Here is an 11,085-nt window from a genome sequence, read left to right as displayed (position 1 = left end):
GTCTTGCTGGGTTTTCTGATAATTTTGTGGATGGCTGTGTACTCGTGTTTTTCTTTTTAAACGCCCTACCGCTTCCGCAACCCAATTCAGTTTTATCTTTTTGGTTGGGTACTGGTATTTTCGGGTTTGATCAATTATGATTCAACTCGACTTCTCACGCGCAAACTATGACTCAGTCTTGAATCACTCGTCAGCTAATATGTTCATGAACCAGGAGGCGAAAAATACGTCCAAGGAACAGGGGCAGGATATGACAACCAGATAATTGTCGTGATAGGTAGGTAAAGAGGCAGCCTTTCATGTGAAAAGGAGCAAAAAAGAGCATGAAAAGTTAACAAGCCAATTTGATTGACTGGTTTTCCCATCCAATTCAGCTCTGAGTGTCATATAATTGTCCCAGGGTGTGTATATAGCAGCGCACTGGTGCTTCTCTGTCTCAACAACAAGACAAGCAGCAACCCGAGGGACACTGCACTCGCACACAACGCACACAATTCGACTTCCCCTTTTCTCCAGAGCCTCGTTTCTTTTCTTTCTTTTTTCTTATTCTTCTTGTTTCCTCCTGTATCACATTGAACCAGCCACCAAATGCAGGGAGAACAATGCCGGAATGAGTAAAAAGTGTGCGGATCCGACAAAAAGGAAAACGAGACGAGGCCACAGAAAAGTTTTCTTCAAAATGAGCAAAAAAATAATATTTACCTGACGGACTTTTCGGGAGGCGGGGTTCAGTGCAGTACCGGGCTCCCTGATCGAATATTGCTTGCTTCTTTTTGACACAATGTCTCGTCTCGCACGCCTCTTTCTCACTTCTCAAATTCCCCTTGTTCCGAAATTCAACGAGCAACAGCCAGAACTCGCCAGGCCAGAAATTGGCTTGAATATTCAGACAGAGGGCGTGTCCAACTGAAGAGCCAGTTGAATTTACCGGCGGGGAGTAAGCGAGATTGACGGCCTGGATCCAAATCCCAAAGAATCCCAACGTCTTGCTGCAGCCGGATGTCCGCGATTCTCTTCCGGTGAAAATTTTCCCCTTCTGCTTGGGCTTCTAGGCGCGCTGGCGGCAACCGAACCAACAGGGGGCCCAGCTCCAAAGCTCGCTCGGTGTGATTCAAGCCTGGCCAGGGCGCTCAGTAGACCGTTACAACCCCCTGGGCACACTTTGGAATATTAAAGTAACTTAGATTAATTAGGGTATTGGGCTGGGTAAGGGTATGGGAAAGTTTTCCTGAGGATACGGAAATACGAACGAAATGCTGACGCAACGGAGCGGCCAGCAAGGATGATGATGGACTTGGGGCGCCGTTTGCCTGGAGCTTGTGAATGTGGTCCTCGTAATCCATGCAAACACTATCAGCCTGGCCCTTAATAGCACTTGCTTGACACAAGTGCGACGCGAGGCTGGCGATGACTGGAAGCTACCGGTAGGCTACCACCTGGAGTCGTTGCGCCGTCAGCCAGTGAGTGGTTGGTCTTGTTGCAAGGCAGCCGACGACGATATCCACTGGTTGCTAGGGCTCTATGTATGTCAACAAGGCTGGAATGGATGGCGAATCATAAAGCATACAATAGTTACAAGACAGTTTCCAAGCCTTAGAGCCTTGTAGCCTTGGAGCCTTGATACGGATACTCGACTCGGTAATATGTTGTCTGGCCTCCGATTATACGGCGTGGCATGTATTTAGGTAACAACAAGGCCTCGTACAAAGCAAGAAGCGGAGAGTTGAATGGCGAAACTCCGCAAGCTGTGCCGCCGTGAGAATGGAGTTAACGGACAAAGACTCAGTTGGAAAATCAGGGAAGGCTGTCGACCTTTATCAACCAGCCTCAGGTTCTTCACACCATCAAGATTTATCATCACACGCTTACCACCAATACTTTCTCATTGGGCGGTTCCAGCGTGCGTGTACATACATCATCAGCAGTAGTAAATGGGTGTCGTGCATTTCCCCCAAGGGCTCTCATGCATGAGATTCTCTACCTTGTGACAGGTTCGCCTTGGAGGAATCATTACCACTACTTCTCCGCATCACGCATCACAAATAGCCACCGTGAATTTGAGGAACCGCCAATCGGTAGAAAACAATGTGATGGATGATTCAAGGGTTGCACATCGATATTGCTACATTGTGCATGTGATGAGTTCCTCCGTCTTACGAATACGGATGATTACGGAGTTTCTTTTCGTTCTTTCTTTTTACAACTTTCCTTTTTGAGCAGTTTTGGAGTTTTATAACCCTGTTCATTGTAATATTGATTTCGAGTCCTAGATTTTCACGGCAAAGACAGCGGTAGAAAATCAAGAGGCTGGATAGTCGTCCCCTTGCATTAGTGACAATCACATCAGCTCCCTCACATGAAGTCACTGACAGTCAAACAGAGCTGATGATTGCCACCAATGCAGAGTGATCTGACCAAAGAAGAATCGAGCGAACAAAAACCAGTGGATCGGATGTCAACAGCTCTTCTCCGCACGGCACGGCGGGCGGGGGCCAAACAAAGATGGAGATGGAGAAACGGAAGACGGATATGGAGAGATCGTGCATTCGGTACTGGACGAGTTGGAAGCGCAAGCGCGACAGCGGAGTCGACACATGTCAAACCCTGCACCGGAGAAGTGGCTCGCGAATGGGGTCGTTTCCATTCGATATGCGGCCTGCGACTGCAACGGCACTAAGGTAATGCTGACGGAACGAAATGGTAAACAGACCAGAAGAAGAGGCCTTCTACCCAGAGAGGGATAAGCGTCCCATGCGAGTCTCTCTCTAGCCCGCCTGTCACTCACCTCGAGGTCTTCCATTCTTCCATTCTATTCAACTCCATGGAATCGAAATTCCAATTCCACATCGAGACTTTTGTGTCGCACTGAAATGCTGCAGTTACTCATTTCCGGAAAGACAAGATACTTGGCATTCATCGCCCTTTAACTCGAACACCTTGTTCATAGTAAATCACGCCTCAATATCAATCATACTTCGCCCTTGAACCGCCTCCCATATCTAGAAACATATCCCGATATGCGCCGAACGAAAAAGGGAGGCCGTCGCTTTGATGAATTACCTTTTCTTCATGCCGATAGACTCGAGATTGGGCCTCGGCCCTTGTTCCGTGCTTTGCCTGTCATGGCTGGCATTTTGTGTGCACCTTTCCGGTCTGTGGTATTGATTGGGCAGAGCCTAACTCTTGACACCTTAGATTTCCATACCTTGATCGTTCATTTCCGTCTCAGATCTGGCAGGTATCTTTCTGTCAACTCCTTTTAAACATCTTGCGTCCGTGATTCAGATTTTCTCAGCTGGCTTGTAGCCATTTAAACCCCTGCCGTCGATTCTACGCCTTGAGTCAGAACGCTGAACAAAATGACACATACGACACAAAACAATTGAAAGGTTTCGACATTTCATGACATTTACATCATCAGTTTGACTCTGACTGTTGTATGATTCAAAAAATTCCTGGTATTGTCCTCCGCATCCGGACCGATGAAATCAGAGGTTTGATTGCGAGTGTCAACGCTCTGGCCTCCTTTACTTTCAACAACACCCAGGATCCCAGAAGGCTTTTATCCGGTTGTCGTTCTCACCAAAATGGACTCTGCTGGGATGACCGGACCGAAGATTACCTGTGCCCCGGGGCAGGGGACAAGGGTATTGATCAAACATCCTTGAAATGACCATGGATAGGGTTTGCAATGGCCGGCGATGGGACGGACGAAAGCAGGGGGTGGATAAGAATTCCTGGAGCCGGAGTCAACAGGCCTCGGAGCTTGTGGTCATTGCCAGGGGGGATAGAGTCTGGACGGGCGTGTCTAGGGGGACCCTGACTTCCCGTCCAAGATGACTGACTCCCCTGGTCATGGTGCAAAACGCGTGCCTGAGTCCCAGAATTCGGTCACTGAGGTCTAGCGGCCTTTGCACCGACGACATTGCCCTAATGGCCGATGCTAATGGCACCCACAATGACAGCGGCTGAGCGATCCAGACACGAGGATGGAGTCCTCAAATGGGTAATGGGTACGCGGGGAGATGATTCTGGCCTTTCAGAGGCTTGAGAGTTTCTCTAGAAGCTCGTCGCTGGTGGATTCGCGGATGGCGGACAACAGCCGGATGGAGTCTGCATCAAACATTGCCCAGCTTCAACCCCAGTCTGTCGTTGGTGTTGCTAATATTATTGCAGGACCGATGATATTTTCATGACATTTTACATTTTGAGAAAATTAATTTTGTGTGCGTGTGCCCACAATGTTAAATATTTGGCAAAAATCGGTCAGTGTGCAGCTCTGAGACAAGGATTTCCCACCAGATTACACGGGCTGGGCTGTGCACTGGTCCTGACAATAAGACCAACACATTAAAACACCACGACAACACAGCGCAAGCCAACACAACCCTCAGGAAAAGGGTCAAGAATGCGACTGTACAGTGTGTACACAGTCGACATTTCACTCAATAACAAGAGAGACCCGGGCGTTCGGTCTGAGCTTCCTTCACCTTGGCCTTGACCTGGGCCCGAGATTAAGGCCAGAGACAATGGGTCACATATAACTTACACTCCCCCGCGCACGCCCCCTTTTGGGCCCGGTAATGAATTTTAGAAAAAAAATCGCGGCCCAACGCTATCCTGTGCTTGCTGCTGGGCACCATGTTTCATACGCTAATAATAAGAGAAGCCTTGCCCTTGTCATTGCGAGTTTCCCTGTCGGCATGTGGTACACAGCCGAGTCCAGGTTTAAAATTATCTAGGACTGTCTGTTGTGTTTATCTCAGAATACGGATAAACATGGTGTTGGCTTTGACAGAGCAACAGAGAAAGAAGATTATTGCGATGGACATTTTTGGGCATCAACAATTTGTCTCTGGTCTGAAGGTCTGGAGTATGTCTTGGTCGGTGTGTTTTGCTCTTCAGCTATTGTTTCAAAGAGCATCAGAATTGCATCTTTTTATCAGTGGCTTCTGACGGATGTATGGATATGTATGTCCAACATCTAGACGCACACGCCCTCGCGGCGTATAATGTCGTCGGCCTTGTTGTTGTTGGCCATTGAGGTGGACTACCAATCCCCATTGCCATCCTTGTTCCATGCAATCCTCGATCACCCTTGTCAAACATGAATATTTTGCCTTTTTCTTACTTCAAGGATAAATTTTCATCGCGAGATGCCTTCCTTTATTGATGGAGTCTACGATAGCCTTGCTTTCTATCCAACAGCTTTGTCGCACTTTGAAATGACTGATCCATCGTATCGCTCGATATTCGGCGCTCTCGGTTGTTATTGCCATCATCTTTCTTGACCGATACTGTTCTCAATGGCCCTCCAAGTGGATGAGCCGGTGACTCATAGCTATTCCTTCCCTTGATGCTGGCGCTGACAGTGTCTGCAGCTCGATGCATATACCCTCTGGTTTGCTGTATTGATGTCCAAACAAACCCGCGGCCCCGTCATATCGGTCCCGCCATGCACCCCAAGTTAGAAGCCGATTGGCATTCGCCAAACGCACTGCCTTGTCTAGCAGACGCAGACATACATACACAGACACGTTGCTGTGTGCACGACCATCAATCAAGCTTCACGATAGAGGGGAGGCGGGAGAGGGCACTACCCCTGGCGTGTAAGTGATGGAGGGGAACAATAGAGCAGAAAAAGCTCTTCTTTTGATAAGGACTTTTGCATGCGGATATGCGTCTGCAGAACCCTGGGTCTTTTGACAGACTGGCTGGTGCTTTTTGACTTATCCTTACACAACAGCTCTCCTCTATTCGCTGTATCAAGCGACGATATCCAAACAACAAAGCCAAAGCCCCTCCAAAAATAAATTCAAAAAAATAAATCGTCCTTGGCAACAAGTTTTCCAGGTTTCCCCTCCCCTCCAACAGCCTAGCCAACCTACTGCGGACGCTATAACAACAAGGCGGGTTTTTTTCAACCTTTTTTCCTCTCTCTCTTCCTCACCGACTCTTGCAAAAGACGGTTCCCGTTGCTCGGGTGCGTACCGTTGATGGGGATGCACCATCGCGGGGCCCTTTTGCAAAGACGGGCCGCTATCAGAGAAGCACAGCGCTTCAAGGACAGGACTCGAGAAAAAAAAGACGGACCCCTCGCCTGCAGCTCCCCGAGACCTAGATCACGACGTGGATGCAAAACGGCCAAGGCTGAAGGTATACAAGGACCAGAAGCTGGCCGCATAGTGACGTATGCAGGATCCCACAGATCCATCGCGGCTCTCAGTGAAACGTTGTTGATGAAGGCTCAGAGAGAAACTGTGAGTGTACTACGGTAGGAAATCTGCACGTTGCCAGTATCATGGCGTGCAGTAAAGTTGCTTCTCTAGTGTTTTCTAATGCTCAAGATATATACATACATTTACATATACATTACATTACATTTTGACTAGACTTCAAGCCGTTGCAGATGTAACTCTTCCGCTAATACAAGACAAGATCAAGCGCCGACGATCAAAAAGCACACCGCACCAACACCGCCGTTTTAAAGATCGCGGAACTAGAATGCAGTGCCCGCTATAGCGTCCTCCACTTGGTTGACAAGGGCGATCACTCTTGATTCAACATTGCTTTTTCTTCTTTTTTTTTTCCACTGGGAAATTCTCATTTCGAAATGCATGAGAGCGCTTAAGGTGTGCTGCGAGGCCATTAGGGCAAAGACACGCAGCTGCATGCATTGCATATTTTAAAAGAGGGTCTTTTTGACATGTCTTCTGTTGGAGCGCCAACGTGCTGCTGTGCTGCATCACGATGGAGTATTATAGCTAAATTTTTTCCTGTTGTCGGTGACGAAATAGAAGCCTAGAATAATCTGATCCCGGTAGTCCCGTGGACAAGAACAGCAGAGAGGGGAGAAAGGAAGAGTCATACATGAGGTGAGCCCCTCCAGTTCAAGGCTCAGGCGCGTTCATGCCCAGCGGTTCTTGAAAGGTGGTGTTGTCTGCGTTGTCCATGCCTCGAGGGTGTAGTATGCTTGGTGCTGGGCCTTCGGGTCCGGCCGTAGAACAAATGAGATCCGACCAATGGATGCATTAGCACAATCTGCAGCTCGGGAACCAGAACGACATGTTCCCGCTCTTTCACACGTCACATCACATCTCAGTTTTGGAACAGCATAGGCTATGTACCAATGGCGAGATTAGGGCATGGCAAGAGGAGAGCAAGGGGTCGACATGAAGCCCTGTGTTATTATGCGATGCTGCACGGTTGCAGTAGGTGACCAACCCTAGACCACAGAATGAATATTCGCAAATCGAAATAACAGGGCGAACAGATAAATGAGGGAGAAAGTCGTGATAAGACCTATTAGTTCGTGATGTTCATCATGATGCACTCAGTACGGCATGTGAAGAGGTGGTCTGCTGCCAAGTTTATCATCCCCTCAGCGCTTACAGATCATTTGCTCGTGAGAATAGTAACATTGAACAGCAGGCCTCAAAATGTAGTGGTGATTTTTTTCTGGTTCAACACCCACCCCTCCATTGCATGACTACTAGCCACGTGGGATGTGGCTGTGCTTTTCGAGGGTCCAGCCACAACCACTCGGCCGGGTCCGCCACCGGGGGTCCGATTCGGGTTTGGGTTGGAGTCCGCGCACGGCAACGGTAGCGGCAGCGGCAGCGGGAGCGTGTGATGGGTCCTGCAGGAGACCCCGTGGTTCCCGATTTTCTGGGTCCCGCATGCGGCCCCATCGACATCTCCATTTCATCGGGCTGACGTGACAGTTTTTGAGTCTAATTAATTCAAGTGACGTAGTAAGATATCAACCTTAAAAAGTGAATCACTTGAATGACAATTATTGCTCGCCTGTGACTGATAAGAATGACCGTGTCCTCTGCTGCCTAAATCAGGTCCATCCTGTCACTCCATCAACAACTCCCCGGCCACCCAATTTCCATGTTTCTTTGGCGATTGGGCATCTTTTGCCCCCGGTTCAACATGGCCTGACAAAATCCCCAACAAATCAACCGTTCAACCTTTTCTCAAAGATTGATGATTATGGACAAGCCTACACAAATGAGTCACACTTTATCGCAAACGCTGGTGAACTTGAATAGTTGGCCAGCACATCATGGAAGCCCCTGACACAGCCACACCGATATGTCAAACCGACCATCGAATCAACTGCCTTACCTCAAGCTCGGTGCAAGTCATTTGAGTAGAGTCCTATAAGTGCCAGGATATGTGATAGGCAACAGTGCGCAAGAGGGAGCTCGCGATGACGCACACGCGATATCCTAGATCCTCATACGCGAATCGTATCGCGCCAGGCAATATCTCGCGCGAGGCAAGCACTTCACATGTCAAGAACCAATACAAGACCGCGGGGTAAAAGGCACAGCCTTGTGAAGTGTCATTCACGGTGCTGGTGAATGGTGGCGATGTCAGCAAATGGGACGGAAGACCGGGTTGATATCCGTGATATCGACACGCCTTTGTCTAAAAGGAGGTTGGCATATTGGTGATATGTTTCGCAGTCGACGATTGACCAGGTTCGCTGAAGACTATTGGTGACGATGGCGGTGGGGATGACCTCCAAGACGTTTTCGACCAGCCTTCGGGCAGACCAATGTGAGGGCATCTTGGGATCAAACGTGCTGAGGAGAGAGTCTCGGGCGAAATAGCCAGAGCAAGGGGGAGTTTGCGTCGCTTGATGAAATTCTACGAAGTCCCAAGTTGCTTCAGAGTCCGTCCGAGATTGGAGTGAAATCTTTCTACTTCGATGTAGGATATGGTGAAGCTGCGACTGCGTCACCTCAGGCGCGACCTAGGCTCCAACGTCCTCCTCTGTAGTTTTCCTCCCGATTGAAGTGGTTAATCGAACGTATTGCATTGGGCACATGTGCCGAGCCTTCATTCCGAGTCCATCCAAGGGGATGTGGGACGATGCTAACGAAGCTTAAACAAAAGATGTGCTATCCTTAAGGGTAGAACGAATGGCGGAGCTTGCCCCGAAGACAAAGCGGCATAGAAAGTCTTGCGTCTGGGAAAGGCAGAAGGACGGAAACAGTGTCCACAATGTAGCTAGCTGATTGAGAAAGACTCTGGCTACAGCACTACGAGTAAGTTCGCTGTTATTCATTTCGTTGGCATACATTGACCACGCTTGTCTCATAAGAATGCCTCTGCGGACTTGAGTTCTGTCTTGCCTGTGGTCATTTGATGCATGGCGCAGTGTACTCATGCAGCAATCAAATGGACATCGATGATGATGGCTAGAATGCCGTCTCACAGGAGAAACGTTCTGGAACTGGTAATGAAGATGACTGACTCGCCGAGGATACCGCTACAGAAAATAAATGTTCAAATGCTACGAAGTGGTTCCGTTGGGCAATTTGCCTGCAGTTATTCTCGAAGTGGTTGATAGGACAATACGAATGATCAATTGCGAGTGGTGCTATGGACATTGCGCAGCAACTTGGTGTTCAGGATATGTGGCTTTATTGACAGGCTTCGGTTTTTATGTAAAGACTCAGTATTCATTGCGAGCAACCACAATATATATGCCAATCGTCATCATAAGACTATATCTCGCAATTCTCAGCCACCAGCCCTCCTTAACTCCTCACATCATCCTTAATCTAATAACATGGCTCACATATCCCTTCCCATAATAATCACAAAACCCACATAAGCTTGTTATTATCTTCGCCAGTCTTACAAAACATGCGAGTCAGGTACTCTTTCCAGAAAGCAACATAAAAGTAACCATCGGTCAGCTCAATCGCATCAACAAACTCGAGATCGTTGTGAATTTTCTTGTGAGGGCATTAGTCCAGAATGTCATCATAACAGACAACGGGCACGGCGTTTCGATCAAGCCAGCCATTGGCAATTCGCTAAATTCTATTGGCGATTTCTTGAAAAGTGTGGTTCGGCTCATATCTGGTCACGTCGACGTTGGTACTCCATCGTACACCAAATTTGGCGGTAGCCCAGTCCCGAAGACCTTGATCGGGACTCCATTTATCGACGTGCTCTCCTTTCGAACTTCTCAGGGAAACATAGAAATGGACGAGGTCTTTGTCCGGGAGGTCGCAGGGGAAGAGGGTAGGATCGATCTGAGAGATGTTGGGTCGAGAAATACGTACATCTGCCTAGGTTTATACCAACGCGGCAGGCTAGTTCAGTTAAAACTTCAGAAATGGGGACAAGTATGTATCAATTAAAGTGACCGAAAATCCTCTCTGCGTCGTGAGTAAGAGGACAATGCGGTGATGGTTGTTCCATTCTCCTGTATCTAATATGCGAGTCATTGTCTCCAGCTCGTCTGCCACTTTCAACACCACTTTGCTCGGATTATCTCTCGCTGTTAACCGTAGTGCTTGTTCTCTACAAACCTAAAGTGAGTATCGATATAAGTATGAGGCTACTGCTGGACTCGGCGGGAGCTTCTGGTATAGATGGATAAGCTGTTGATTCAACCCGGCATGGTCCTACAGGACGAAAAGACAGACCTATACTAATATATTTCTCCTGAATCAGCACCTCACTCCTCAGCTCATGTCTTCCGAGGGATCACTTGTTATTTTCATGGGCTCTGTGTGTAATAACCGCTCGTCAATTCGCGAGAACATGTGGCTAGCACCTCCAAGCGTGTGCGAATCAGCTGTTTCAATTGAAGCCAAGGTAGAACTCGTGGAGGAGACTGCTCGAGAGCATCTTCTGGGGCGTTGATAAGCCCATGTACTATATAAAGTTGACTGGCCGCTAGAAGGGCTCTCATTGGCATTGAACACCTTGGCTAAGAATTCAGGCAAGGAAATATATGATGATATTGTATGATTTAGGGTCTGTTATGATAAGCTTAGGATAAAATTTACTTCTCTACTCTGTTTCTCGTCAAAGTTTAGGATGACTCTCTGGCAACATTCCTTGTGCCATTGCTTAGACAATCCCAATGCCGCTTCAAGCGTCGCAACAGATAACAAGCTATTCAATTAGCATTATGGAGCATTCTCAACGGTCATGGGATGTTCAAACTTCTTCTCTCTTGTGGTAATGTTTCCTCAATCTGTTCAACGACATAGAGGCCATCACGTGATGTATACGTTTCATGCAAGCTGCAACCAACATGGTTGCATG

The sequence above is a fragment of the Fusarium oxysporum genome, chromosome VI (genome assembly GCF_013085055.1).
Source record: "Fusarium oxysporum Fo47 chromosome VI, complete sequence".
Classification (NCBI taxonomy): domain Eukaryota; kingdom Fungi; phylum Ascomycota; class Sordariomycetes; order Hypocreales; family Nectriaceae; genus Fusarium; species Fusarium oxysporum.
Note: the sequence above shows the minus strand (reverse complement) of the source record.